We start from the raw sequence: 15,647 nt of genomic DNA, 5'->3' as shown, positions 1-15,647 counted from the left end.
CTCTAACTCCTGGCTGATCCTCTCAGTCTGACCATTAGACTGGGGATGGTAGCCAGAAGAGAGATTGACTGTGGCCCTGATGAACATGCAGAAGGCCTTCCAAAATTCAGATGAATTGTGGTCCCCAGTCAGACACCACATCCCTAGAAAAACCATGTAAACAGAAGACATGTTGCAACATCACCTCAGCCATTTCCTTGTTGGAGGGTAACAGTGAGGATTATAGTGTTACCTTCAGAGGATGGCAGTCCAATGACAAAAATCTAAGGAGATGTCTGGTCAGGGATCTTCAGGAATTGGCAGAGGGTTGAGGAGCCCAGCAGGAAGACAAGACTACATGAGCATGTGGAGTCAGCAGCAATATATTCTCCATCTTCCTTCTCCATAGTTGGCCATCAAAACTGCTGCTTGATGAGGTGTGTGGTTCTTTTTACCCCTGGGTGGCAGGCAAAGGGGATTCATGGGCCCAGTAGATGAGCTGAGAAGGTACAGAGAGAGACACAAACAGTCTGTTCAGAAGGCAATCCTCTGGAACAGGGGTGTTCAATCCAGCCTGCCCGACTTGCTTCTCAATCCCCAAGGTGATCACCCCCATGACATGAGAAATTGGCAGGATTTGGGAAGGTTCTTGAAAGGGGTTCTCTGAGTCAAATTGATAGAACAGGGCATTGGGTTTTATGTTTCTGGGCCCAGGGCATTATGACAGGATAAGATTGAAACAATTAAAGACTCACTTTGCCTGCTGGTCATTGAGTCTTCTGGCTGAGCAGATGTATTCCAGGTTCTTGTGATTTGCCCAAACGAGAAACTGCTGTTTGGGCCTCTTCAACCAGCACCGTCACTCCTCCAAGGCCACCTTCACTGTCAGCAGCTCCCTGTTGCTCACATCATAGTTCCTTTCAGCAGGGAACAATTTCCAGGAAAGGAAGGCACATGGGTGGAGCTTTTTGTCCATGGGGGACCACTGAGACAGGGCAGCCCCCATCCCCAAATCAGAGGCATCCATCTCGACCACAAACTGGAGGTGGGAGTCTGAGAGTGTGATGACGAGAACTGTGATGAAACTAGTCTTTAGTCTCTGAAAAGAAATTTCAGTGATAGTTTCCTCTGCCTGGGGGAGAAACTACTCAAACTTGGACATGGGAGAGTTAATGCGAGCAGCAACTGTACTGAAATTTCAGATGAAACACCTGTAGAAGTTATCAAAGCCCAAGAAATTCTGTAATTATTTGTGTAGTTGGGAGTGGCCACTCAGTGACAGCACCAACCTTGAAAGGGTCCATTCGGCGGTCATCCTGTGAGACAATTAACCGCAGGAAAGAGATGGTGGAAACTTGAAACTCACTTCTCCCCCTTTACGAACAGCTGATTATCTAGGAGTCTCTGCAGCACATGGCACAAGTGCTGAACATGAATCTCAAGGTCAGGGGAGAAGATCAGGATATCACACAAATCACAAAAACAAAATCATTGAGCATGTCCCTGAGAACATCATTGATCAAAGCCTTGAAGGCAGCTGCAGTGTTAGTCAGGCCTAAGGGTATAACAAGGGATTCATAATAACTACTGAGTGTATTAAAAGCAGTTTTCCACTCATCCCCACCAAGTGATAGACATTTCAAAGGTCTAACCCCTGTAGCTGTTTGAATGCAGTGGTTATGAGAGGAAGTTGGTAACCATTTTTTATGGTGATGTTATCGATTCAGGGCCAGAGGCACTTGTCCTTCTTGTTGATGAAAAAAAGCCCAGCACCTGTCAAGGACAAAGAAAGCCAGATTATTTCAACCTCCAAGGAGGCTGAAATATATTTGTCCACTACTTCGTGATCCCGAAAAGAAAGTACAGCCAACCATTAGGAGAAGTTCTCGGGAGCAGGTCAATAGTGCAGTCGTTGTCTCTGTGAAGAGGAAGGGAGGTGTCACGTGCCTTATTAAACACTTCCTTGAAATCATGGGAACTCTGGGGAACTCTAGAAAGGTCTGGGTAATCTGGGATACTAAGGTCAGTTGAGGGCACTGTGGCCCCTATGCTCTCAGAGAGATGACAAAACATTAACGGACTTAGTGGGGTGCAGTAGAGAGGCAAGAGAACACTTGAATGGGAAACAATGTAGCCTACATTTCTGCCCCCCAACCTGTTATCTCCCCAGTGGGCCGGTTAACTTGAGGGTTGTGCAACGATACCCAAGGATAATCTAGAATAAGGGGGTGAAATGGAGTGCTAAAAAGGTGGAAACTGAGCTGCTCGGTGTTGACCGTTAGCGGTGATAAGCCGAAGAGGTTCAGTATGATGAGTGACTCTAAATAGTAATCTCCCATCCAAGACGTTGGCTTCTAGTGGATGAGGCAGAGGAAATGCAGTTAAATTTAGTTTCTTGGCTAATTTCCAATCCAAGAAACTCTCATCTGCACCCGAGTCAATTAATACCTTCAACTTCTCAGAAAGCACAGGGGAAACAACATCAATATCAGTCAAAGGATGAAATTTATAATTAGCAGAGATAATACAGCTCACCACTGGGAGTGGGGGGGGGGGGGGAGAAAGAAAAACAGTCACTGGAGCAGGATGGCTAATAACCAGCTGAGAAACTACTGGTGGAGCAGGACCTAGCACATCAAGTAGTGCCATGAGCTGCTGCATCTAATCGGTAAGAGCATTCACTTGATTTGAGAGCAAAGTCCAGAGTTCCTCATGATGAGCATTAATCTCCTGGAGGCCAGGACAAATAGAGCTTTCTAATGCTGAGAAAGGAGTACACCCTGAGAGCAGAGAGCAGCTTCAAATGAGATAGAGCCAGTTGGGTCTATGCTGTGGCAAGTTCATGCTATCAAGGAATCAGGCTCACAGAGAATAGATCCAAACACATGACTCAGAGACATTTCAGTTAGTTAATTGCCGGAATTTTTACTCAGAATAATAGTATCAGTACACAGGTGGTCAATCAGCAAAGTCAAATCAACAGGGCAAGGTAGAGATAAGGTCAAAAACAGGCCAAAGATTTTTAAAAATACTGACATTGTGGGCTAACACTGAGAAGAATGCTGGAATGCTTGCAACATAGGGCTAAGTCAAACTGACAGAGAGAAGAGAGAACACATCATCCCCTCCCCATTATGTATATAAACTAACACAACACAGGTGGGTAATCAGACACAGGTGAAACCCAAATGGGCTGAGTAGGTAATCCTCCAGGAGGGAAACAAGACAGGATGTTGGAACCTGGAATGAGACAAGACATGACAGTATCAGGGGAATGATTGCAGATAATTTCAGCATGTTGAAGGGACACTCAGAATTTAAGCATATTTGAGGTGGCATTACAATAATTTTCTCAATGATCAATATCAGCAGGAAGGTGATCATGGATTGTGATCTGTGCATTGCTAAACAATAGCAAATGTAGAAGGAACAAATTAAACAGAACAGATCCTCCAACAAAACAGTGAAGGTGAAAGAGAAGAAGATATTATAGTTGTGTCTGTATTCCAAAGTGTGTGGGATACATTTATGTGTACAAATGTTCCAGTGTAATACTGGTAGATCAACATTACGTACCACTAACACGTTTTCATGTCCAACTCACTCTCTCCAGCTCCTCATCAAACTGCTCTAACAAAACTAAAATTTGCAAACAAGTTATCATCTCCTGGGTTTTTCCAATACATTCTCATCAGCTCATGAATTCGCATTCGCGATTATCAACTTGATTTTGGAAAAGCAAACGGGAACAAGTAAGGTGAGAAATGGATGCAAAATCATAATGGTCAGATCTTGGTGGTAAATGCTGGCAGTTTCAAACAAAACCATCGCTATTTATCTTTGTAAATGGAAATGTCCATGTATTCATTGCTAAATCAAGAGCTCTGCACTTACAGTTAAGTTCAGAATGTTGAATGCCCCACAAGATTTCTCCAAAGTTAAATTCTTTCTGAAGCTTCATCCACTGTACCAGCCCAACATTAACAAGTTGGAAGTTGAAATCTTATTTCTTTGGTCCTGAATTGTTACTGAATAGTCACCAAGCTCTAAAATAAAATGCTAAAGTACTTGTTCAATTTACTGGCAGGTGAACCAAACTTGCACTCAGGTTTCAAGGTGTTGTTGATTAGTAATATCTCCCTTCACATTCAAATCAGCTCTGAGACACAGTCAGTTGTGTCATTTCATTGAAGTCGAAGAAATGTATTTTGGAAGCAGAGTACAACCTGCTTGTGACTAAATAGTCCATTTAGTCCATTGATTGGGCTTGAACTACTAAACAATTCTTCTTCTTTGGCTTGGCTTCGCGGACGAAGATTTATGGAGGGGGTAAAAAGTCCACGTCAGCTGCAGGCTCGTTTGTGGCTGACAAGTCCGATGCGGGACAGGCAGACACGGTTGCAGCGGTTGCAGGGGAAAATTGGTGGGTTGGGGTTGGGTGTTGGGTTTTTCCTCCTTTGCCTTTTGTCAGTGAGGTGGGCTCTGCGGTCTTCTTCAAAGGAGATTGCTGCCCGCCAAACTGTGAGGCGCCAAGATGCACGGTTCGAGGCGATATCAGCCCACTGGCGGTGGTCAATGTGGCAGGCACCAAGAGATTTCTTTAGGCAGTCCTTGTACCTTTTCTTTGGTGCACCTCTGTCACGGTGGCCAGTGGAGAGCTCGCCATATAACACGATCTTGGGAAGGCGATGGTCCTCCATTCTGGAGACGTGACCCATCCAGCACAGCTGGATCTTCAGCAGCGTGGACTCGATGCTGTCGACCTCTGCCATCTCGAGAAGGTAAACAATTACCTTCTAAACAAAACACAAGGTGCAGCAGCATAATATGAATGGGCCACTCTATTCAGACTGTTCTCATTAGTATTTCAAGCCTATTTATACTTAATAATTTTGCACAATAAAAATCTATCAATTTCGATCTCGAACATTTCAACCCAGCAAACATAATGAGCAATAATTTCCAGATTTTCACAGATTTAGGAAGGATATCTGGAAATACTTTTAACCAAAGTTATAATATTTCAAAATATTCCCTCCTATTCCATTTTCTCCAATAGAGATAATCACTTTGCAATCCCATTAAATTTCTTATTGTTTATTATTTGGAGGGGCAGCGTGGTAACAGTCAGTTCCAGCCCACAAGCCTGTACTGCCCAAATAATCAATTAACCCACTAACCCCATCAATATTTGCAATACAACCAGATCCTTGACGTTGTCATTGGAAGACTGCAGCTAGTACAAATTGGAAGTGACATCTCCTCACTGATCATCAATCAGCCCCCAGCCCCAGCCCCCAGCCCCCAGCCCCAGCCCCCAGCCCCAGCCCCAGCCCCCAGCCCCAGCCCCCAGCCCCCAGCCCCAGCCCCCAGCCCCCAGCCCCAGCCCCCAGCCCCAGCCCCAGCCCCCAGCCCCAGCCCCCAGCCCCAGCCCCCAGCCCCCAGCCCCAGCCCCCAGCCCCAGCCCCCAGCCCCAGCCCCCAGCCCCAGCCCCCAGCCCCCAGCCCCAGCTGATGTATTTGGGTTTTGATTGAAAGCTGTACATTGGCATGAACTGTAAGAATAATTCTCCATTGAGTTAGTGTCCATCTTAAAGGGTGAATGAGAAACAATTTAATACCACAATACACCACATATATCCTTGGTAAAATTCAGGCCATCAAATGTTTCCACTTGGTAATTCTGACATTTACAATTGAGGGTAAATGTTATATTTTTCTCCTGAAAGTGTTGTCTCGATATCCTTGTTTCATGCATTAAATGACAAGAAAGTTGGCTCATACTCAAACACTGACAAAACTGGGTTCCATTCCATTAGTTTGTCAGTCATGCACTAATGAATCTGCTTGGATGCTATTTTAAAACGTGGAAAGATTCTCAGCATATTTTAAGTATCTTTTATAGCCTGCTCCTCATTGTTCAAATTTAATACTCAAAACCAATAGTGCAGTCAATCTGACTTACTGTCAACTATAAACAAACAGTTCGGTTGCAAAGAAAAGGTATTAAGCTTTGTGCTGTTTTGGAAATGATTGATCCATCTGTGCACCTGGAGTGTCCAGCTACTTTGATACAGTAAAACCTGCCATCCAGTTAGTGGACTGAAGAACAAAATGAGTTCAGGTGACATCCAGGCACCATTAATCCAATTTGCAACTGATCACATCATGTCATGTAAGGTCCATTAGCATCAAATGGCAGGATATCAGTGGCTGAAGACATAATTTGCCCAATGGAAAATGTTCTGTTTGTCAAGTCTATGTCATCCCAAGACATCATTGCAGGTATTCCTCAGGGCAGTGTTCTAAGTCTAATCAGCTTCACCTTTATTCATTTGAACATGGGGCTATTTACTGATAATTGCACAATTAAGCATCCCATTCATATCCAGAGATGCCTTGTAGCGCCCTCAAGATCTGATGGAGGAGGGGCAACTGGTGCTGCAGTGCCACCTGTCATAAAAACATGGCAGAGCAATGGCTGTCTTCCCTACTCATAATCCCTCAGGCAGCTGGAACCATTCTGTGGCTCCCACAACAGTTCCAGCAGCATAGGGGATTATGGGTAGGGAAGACAGCCATTGCTCTGCAGCATTTGGAGCTGTAGAGTGCAGCCCCGAAGGTCAAAGTGGGCCAGTATTGCTGTCTCAGCCCGCATCAGCTACCTCCCGATGGCTTCCGTCGGCTCCGACAATTCCCGCTGCCCCACCAGTCCCCACTGCCCCACCGGCCCCCACTGCCCTGCCGGCTCCTGCTGGCCTGCCTGATGATCCCCCCTGACAGCTCACACTGACCTGATGATCCCCGCTGACAACTTCCACTGCCCTGACAGTCCCCACTTCCCCAACAGTCCCCACTGCCCCGAAGGCTCCTGCTGACCTGATGGCTCCTACTGTGCCGACAGCTCCAGCTGCCCTGCCAGCCCCCACTGACAGCTCCTGCTGTCCTGGTGGCTCCCACTGCCCCACCGGTCCCCACTGCCCCACCACCCCCCCTCCCCCCACTGACATCTCCCTCATTGAAAGCTCCTGCTACCCCGATGGTCCCCACTGACCAGAGGGCTCCCGCTTCCCCGCCGCCCCTGCCTTGGAGGGAGAGGGGTGAATATGAATGGGGAGACAAGCAGCAGCTGAACATTCAGGTCAGTTGGCGGAGTGCAGTACTCAGCCAATTATCCTTCCCGAAGAAGGGTTGGAATCAGTGTTTCTGAGCCAGCCATGGTGCATTCAGGAAGGTACGTCTTTAGCCGTAAGGGCAAAGAATTTCTGCCTTTACAAACGAATGTTTGGTCTACCTGAAAGTGCCTAATTGTGTTGGTATAAGGAAAGATATCAATAAGATTGAAAAGATGCAGAGAAAATGTACAAATACTATCAGGACTTGAGGAGCTATGTTAGAGAGTAAGTTTGAATAAATCAGAAGTATTCTCCGGAGTGTAGGGGAATGAGAGATCTCATTTTCTTCTTATGACTATTCATCCCATAGGATGATGATGGTTCCTTTAAGCCAGTTTGTGGAGTTTGTATCCCACTCCTCAGAAATGAGCAGCATGTGTGTGAATGGATTCTAGGTGAATAGTGAGTTGCACATGTCCAGACCCATGGTCTCGACATCCCCTCTAGATCCAGCAGTACGATAAGGTCCAAGATGGCTGGGGGATTTCTGTTGCAGTAAATAGCCAGACTAAGCTTTGATGCAAAGGATGCCCTTTCCATGCTTCATGGCATGTGTCTGCTATATGATCATTGACCCTATGAGAGGATTTATCTGCCCTTTGACAGATCTTGTTTTTCATCCAACTGGGTGTCTAGCCACCCTCCACACCTGGCAACCCTGGTGGGGGAGCTAGTTTAGTCACTGACCACCTGACCATGTGACAGGTAGTACTGGGTTACAAGGTACCAGTAGTACTCTGACGAGTGGCCTGAGATTTGATAGAAGTATAAGGAAGTATAAAGGATAGAGACAGGCGAAATGCAATTTTGTTTTCCATTGAGGTTGGGTGAGACAAGAATGAAAGGGCAAGGGTTAAGGGTGAAACATGAAAAGTATAAGGAGAGTCTTCTTCATGCAGAGGGAAGGGAGAATGTGGAATGGATTGCCACCGGAAGTGATAGATACGGGTTTGATTTTGACACGTGAAGATTGGATAGGTATATGGATGGGAGGATTATGGAGGGCCACGGCCTGGGTACAGGTCTCAGTCAAAAAATAGCTTGACACACAGGATATGGGCTGAAAGGCCTGTTTCTCTTTTGTATTGTTTAAAGGCATCACCATTGCCTCATTTCACAACCATCAATATCCTGTTGATTATTTTTACCCAGAAATTGAATTATATCAGGAATATTAATACCATGGTTCCAGTAGCAGCTCAGGGACCAGATATCATGAGGTGAATGCCACATGATAGAATGTTCTTCATCTGCTTGCAAGGGCTTTCACAAAAGAATGATCACAAAGCTCAACATCAGCTAAAATAAAGCATCCTGCCTGATTGGCACCTCAATGAACACTCTAAATATTCATTATTTCTGCCACCAGTGCAAGTGGCTATTGTGTGTATTGCTGGAAAAATGCTTTCATTTTGAGCACCTGGGGAACTCTGACAGCACCTCTCCAATGTGCAAATTATCCCACCAACAAAGTCAAGTGACTTAGTGCATGGGAACACCACCTTATGAAACCATTCCTCGAAATTGCACACTATTTTTTTCCAATAAAGGGCCTAAATGAACCTGCAACAAACCAAATCCAGTGCAGTCAGAGACAGAAAAGCTTCACTCCTGGATCAACTCAATGTTTTCTATGCCCAATCTAACCACCTGAACAAGGAACAGCCACTGCATACCCCCATGTTGCCTGATGATCCTCTACTGAGAGTATCCAAATATGACCTGTTCAGGAAAGTGAATCCAAGGAAAGCATCTAGTATAGACTGAGTAACCAGCCAATTACTGAAATTTTTTGCTGATCAATTACCAATGTATTCACGGATATCTTCACCATCTGTCTCTAAGGGGTATGGTCCCCATTTGTTTCAAAGAGGCCTCAATTTTACTAAATCTAACTAAGTAAATAGTGAAAAGTGACACTCACATCCACAGCGGTGTGAGAGGCTGGTGTTGAAGCATATGAGCTCCTGTCTGAGCGGCAACATGGACTTGTTAGCAGTTTGCTGACTGCAGCAGCAGTTCTACGGCAGATGCCATCTCACTGGTTCCACACACAGCCCTGAAACACCTGGACAGCAAAGACATATTTATCATTATGCTCTATATAGATGACAGTTTGAACTTCAACAGCATCAATCCCTCAAAACTGATCAGCAAACTCCAAGACTGTGTATATATTTGTATAAATTTACATATAGTAACAGTGATTGGCTGAGAGCCATAGCCACGCCTACTGGCAGGTCATAAAGGGCTGCTCCTAACCAGACCCAGGTCAGTCTGGACTGGTCAACCTCGATGTACTACGCTCCAGTCCTTTGTTAATAAAAGCCTTGGTTTGAGTCAACAAGTCTTTGAGTCATTCGACGGGCTACAAAGCCCTAGACCTGAAAACCCTGCTTTGTAATTGGATTCTGGATTTCCTCTCCTCCAGACCCCAATCAGCAAGGATTGGTAAGAACATCTCCTCCACAATCTCCATCAATACCAGAGCACCACAGGACTGCATACTTAGGCCTGTGCTCTACTCACTTGAAACTGATAACTGTGTGGCTCAGAATGACAGTAAATCATCTGCAAATTTGCAGATGATACCACGGTAGTGGGATGTATAAAAGGGGATGATAAAGTCAGCATGCAGGAAGGAGATTGAAAACTTGGCTGAATGGTGCACCAACAACAACCTCACATGCAATATCACCAAAACCAAGGAACAGATTGTGGACTTCAAGAGGGGAAAACAAGCAGTGTACAATCCAGTAATCATTGGTGGATTCAAGATGGAGACAGTGAGCAAATTGAAATAGCTGGGAGTCACTAGCACAGAGAATCCTTCCTGGATCCAGCACAGGAATGTCATCATGCAGAAAGCTCATCAGTCCCTCTACTTTCTCAGGAGTTGGAGAATGTTTGGTATGACATCAGAAACATTGGAAGATTTTGTCAGATGTGTAGTGTAAAGTTTGCTGATGAGCTGCATCATGGTCTGGTATGGGAAAACCAGTACCTTTGATCAGAATATTCTGGTAAAGGTAGAGGTAAACCCAATACATCACAGGTAAAACTCTGCCCACCATCCAGAAAATCTTCATCAGAAAGTGACAGCAATCATCAAATATCCACATCGCCCAAGACATGCTCTGTTCTCACTGCTGCCATCAGGATTGAGGAAGAGATGCCACAAGTCTCACACCACCACATTCAGGAACAGTTGCTACCCCTCCACTATCAGACTCCAAAATGACAAACTGAATCAGAGACTCATTTAACGACTCTCACTTTGCACATTAGGTAATATTGAATATTTTTTGTTGTATTGCAGAATCAGTTTGTTTGAACTTTCCTTTATTTAAATTTCTCCCTTTTAGAAGTGTATATTTTCATGAGTCGAGTTTTTGCAATACCAATAAGCATAAATTCTGCTGCGCCCACAAGAAAAAGAATCTCAGGGTTGTATATGATGTCATGTAGGTACTCTGAACTTGTTCTATATCTCAGTCCACCCTATTAAAAGGTACTGTATTCCACTTTGAGTTAAACAAGGAAATATGCAGATGCTGTAGTTGGGTGCAATACGCAAAAGTGCTGGAGAAACACAGCAGGTCACGCAGCATTCATAGGAAGTATATAATATAAAAATGTGACCATTTTCACCAGTAGGACTTCAGCAATTCAAGAAAGTGACTCACCATCACATTCTCAGGATGAGTAAGAAATGCTCTCCCAAAAAATAATTTGTTAATTAATGAATATTTTAATCATTTGTGAGAGGCTGATTACATTATAACCCAGAAAATCATTGAATCTCTCGGATTGATAAGGGGTATTGGCACAGTTGAAAAAGTTACGCTGTTAAACAAGCAAACCTATACTGTACACTCTCCACCCATGACTGATAGCTAAGTACAATTTAAATGCCATCTACAAATTTTCTGATGACACCATTGTCTTCAGCAGTATCACAGATGGCAATGAGGGAGTGTACAGGAGGGAGATAGGTCAGCTAGCTGAGCAGTGTCACAATAATAACCTTGCACTCAACATTAGCAAAACCAAGAAGATAATAGTGGACTTCAGGAGGAAATCAGGAGAACGCAATCTAGTGCTCATCGAGGAGTCAACAGTGAAGAGGGACAAGAACTTCAAATTCTTGGGTGCTAACCTATCTGAGGATCTGTCCTGAGCCTCTGTCAATGCAATTATGAAGAAACCTCACCAGGGGCTATACTTCTTGAGGAGTTTGATGAGATTTGGTTTGTACCAAAGATTCTCATAAATTCCACCAGGTGTACCACAGAGAGCATTCTGCCTGGTTGCATCACTGTCTGGTGTGGAGGTGCCAATGCATAGGACAGGAGAAAACTCCAGTGAGTTGTTAACTCAGCCAGTGACATCACAGGCTCGCTCCATCAAGGACATCCACAAGAGGCACATTTCAGGTTTCAAATTTATTGTCAGAGTACATACAAGACATCACTTACAACCCTAAGGTTATTTTTTCTGCAGATGAGGCAGAATTACCACTTATATGCAGTGCAAAAATAAAAATCAATAAAGTGCACAAGTAAGGGTCGTTAAATGAGTCCCTCATTTAATTTGTTGTTGAAGAGTCTGATGGTGGAGGGGTAGCAGCTTTTCCAAAACATGGTGGTATGAGCCTTGTGGCACCTATATCTCCTTCCTGATGGCAGCAGCAAGAACAGAGCATGTGCTGGCTTTTGAAGATCCTTGATGATTGCTCTCTGGTGGCAGCATTCCCTGTAGATGTTCTTGAGAGCATGCAAGGTTTTGCCTGTGATGTCCTGGCCTGCATTCACTACATTTTACAGGGTTTTATGCTCAGGGATGTTGGCATCCCCATACCAGACCACGTGGCAGCTGGTCTGCACGCATTCCATGATGCAACTGTAGAAATTTTCCAGGGTTTCTGAGTCATACCACACCTCTGCAAATTTCTGAGGAAGTAAAGGTGCTAATTTGCTTTCTTTTTTTTTAAATTTTTTTTATTTTTCACACCATAAATCACGTTAGCCATGATATACACTTTTTCTTTTTCACACATATACAGTCATGATGCCATTAGTGTGTTGACTCCAGAGAAGATTCCCCCAAGATAATGACCCCCAAGAACTTAAATTTGTTTACTCTTTCAACCTCTGATCCCCCTTTGACCACTGGATTGTCTACCTCTGGCTTTCCTTTCCTGACATCAACAATCAGCTCCTTAGTTTTGGTGACATTGAGTGCAAAATTGTTGGTACACCATTCCACCAAGTTTTCAATCTCCGTCCTGTATGCTGACTCATTACCTTTCCTTATACAACCCACTACCATGGTGTCATAAGCAAATTTGTGGATGATGTTATTATAACGAACTACACAGCCGTAGAACAGGGGGCTAAGAACACAGCCAGTACTGGTGTTCCAGTACTGGTGGTGATTGTGGAGAATATGCTTGTACCAATCCTCATTTATTGTGGTCTGGAGGTAAGGAAATCCATGATCCAATTGCACAGTGGGATATTGAGTTCCAAGTCTTGGAGTTTGCTGATCTCCCAGGTGAAGTGGAGATTCCACTTGAAACAACAAAGGACACCTGTGGCAGGGCCTAAATGCCATAACCCATTACAAAACCAACCGTCCAGAGAGCAGCAGCAATCATCAATGATCTACACCACCCAAAAAACACTTTATTCTCACTGCTGCCATCAGGAAAGAGATATAGGTGCCACAAAACGCACACCACCGGGTTGAGAAATAGTTGCTACTCCTCCACCATCAGACTCTTCAACAACAAACAAAATCAGGGACTCATTTACTTGTGCACTTTATTGATTGTTTTCTTGTTCCCTCTGAATTGCACAGTCAGTTTGTTTACATTTGTTATCTGTTTACAGTTCTTTATTTATTTACATGTGTATGCAGTGTACAGTGTTTTTGCACTAAAAATTAGTGATCATTCTGCCTCGCCTGCAGAAAAAAGAATCTCAGGTTTATATGTGACACCGTGTATGTACTCTGACAATAACTTTTCACAGGTCATACCTGCTCCTGAACTGATCTGGATGTTTGGACTTAAAGAAAGCAGCCTCCATCCCTAAGGGCCCCTACCACCCAGGCCATCCCCTCTTCACTCTGCTACCATCAGGAAAAAGGCATAGGAGCCTGAAGACGAGCACTCAGTGGTACAAGGACAGCTTGTTCCCCTCTGCCATTAGATTTCTGAATGGACAATGAACCACAGGCAGTATCTCACTTTCTTTTATTTCCATGAAATATTTATTATTTTTTTTAAATGTAGTTTATAGCAATATTTGCACTGCAATGTGCTGCAAAACAACAAATTTTGTGACATGTTCATGACAATACACTACCTACACTTAACGGAATCTAAAACTACAATCTGATTCATCTTCCATTCAACAGATGAATAGTAGCTTGGAACTGGAGAGGTATGGTGCTGTGGTGAGATCAGGAGTTCAATCATTGCTAGAGCTTCATCTATATTTGCTGATTCAGATTTGGACATCAGTTGCAAATAGGCAGGAGAATATCCGTGGTAATGAAATAGATAAGATTGATGTTCAATGTATAATACGAGTTTTCTAACTATGAGTTCATTGCCAGATTCATTACTGCAATATGCATGTGCATCAAAATTCTTATTTGCTGCAGATAAACAGATACCTTGTTAAAAACAACTCAATGGCACACATTTAATTGCCATTCAAAAAGAGATCATAAAATAATATATAGATAATAACTATTCACTGTTACAGGAGAGCAAGAAAATAGGCAGATATTCAATGCTGCAGACAGGTCTTTTTGTGGTGTGGGAGTAGTTTATAATTAGATAGTAAGGGGAGCTTAAAGATCCTGACAGATAGATGATGGAAGAAAAACACTTTTTTCTTGAAGTGGAGGTGCTGAACTTCAGGCACCTATACTTTCTTCTGGAAGGTAGCTACAAGAAGAGATTTATGACCAGGGTTATACAAGTCCTTTATGATGTTGGCTGCCTTCTTTCGGCAGCATCTCACATACAGTGCCTGGGCGGTCAGAGCCTATGAAAGACATGGCTATGTTTGCTATTTTGTGCAGCCTGCTGCATTCCTGGGCATTCTAGTTACTGAAACAAGCCAAGATGCAACTAGTCAATATACTTTAAACTGAATGCCTGTAGAAGTTTGTGAAACATGAAAGTCTGCAGGTTCTGTGATTGCAATAAAAACACAGAAATGCTGGAGGAACTCAGCAGGTCTCACAGCATACAAAGAAGATAAAGATATATAATTGACATTTCAGGCCTGAGCCCTTCAGTCCTATCTTTGTGGACCTTGTGGTACATGATCTCTCGGCCTTTCCTTCCAAAAATCTCACAGCAGCTCACGGATCTTGGTGATGTTGAAAGCAAGACTGTTGTTCTGAGACCACACAACCAGATTCTCAATCTCCATCCTGTAATCTTATTCATCATTTCCCATTATTCAGTCAACAAAGTTAAGAGTCATCAATGAATTTGTAGATTTTATTGGAGCAGAATTTGGTGATGCAATTGTAGATAATTGATCTGATCCATGCATGTAATTTCACTCATATCTCAAAAGTTTTCAAAAGGATTCATATGCCATGGCATAAGTCAAAAACTATAATCTCACCATCTCAATTTGTTCCCAACATCCATTGAAAGTATTTCCATTGGAATCATCAATAGAATAAAACCTAAGCATCAACATTTCAAATGCAGCTTTCAAAACCTTTACATTATTTTTCACTGTTGGATGTCCTTCAACGCTAAAAAGAAACACCATCTGTCTGAAATTCCAGAATGTATACTTGAAACATTACTCGTCAAATAATAATTTACTGACACTTGACTTTGCAACAACTACCTTTATCCTTGAAGAAAATGACTCAACCTCCATGCCATTAGGAATTTGTCATGGGTATCAGATTGTTATGCTACTCAGGTGATTCTCATGTTTGAGTAGAACATTAAGTGTACTCAGGGAAGTGTACACTATATTGCTGTTTTGAACCAGAAGTATGTGTGCATTGAACTTCTTTGTGAAATATATGTTAAATAAATTTAAACTAGTTTGCCTTGGACCAAAGTGATACCATAATATTTTCTTTTTGGCTCCTCTATTCACCTATTATGCAGCTTTGTCAGCCAATGCCCGAATTTTGCAGTCTCAGATAGTTACAGTTAACTAAATCACAAAAATCTGTAGAACACAGTGGTTGAAGTAAAAACACAAAATGCTGGAGAAGCTCAACAAGTCAAACAGTGTCCTTCATGTAGCAAAGGCAAAGATACATAACCGACATAAGAAAATTCCGGCAAACATCCAAACAAAAGAGTACGGGGGGGGTGGGGGGCAGGTGGCAAAGGAGGAAGGGGACAGCAGCAATGAGGGGAAGGAGGAATGACTAGGTGGGTGAAAGAATTGGAAGGACAGGAAAGGAGAAAAGGGGGAGGGGGGAGAAAAGGCGA

This window comes from Narcine bancroftii, chromosome 7 (assembly GCF_036971445.1).
Source record: "Narcine bancroftii isolate sNarBan1 chromosome 7, sNarBan1.hap1, whole genome shotgun sequence".
NCBI classification, from domain to species: domain Eukaryota; kingdom Metazoa; phylum Chordata; class Chondrichthyes; order Torpediniformes; family Narcinidae; genus Narcine; species Narcine bancroftii.
Note: the sequence above shows the minus strand (reverse complement) of the source record.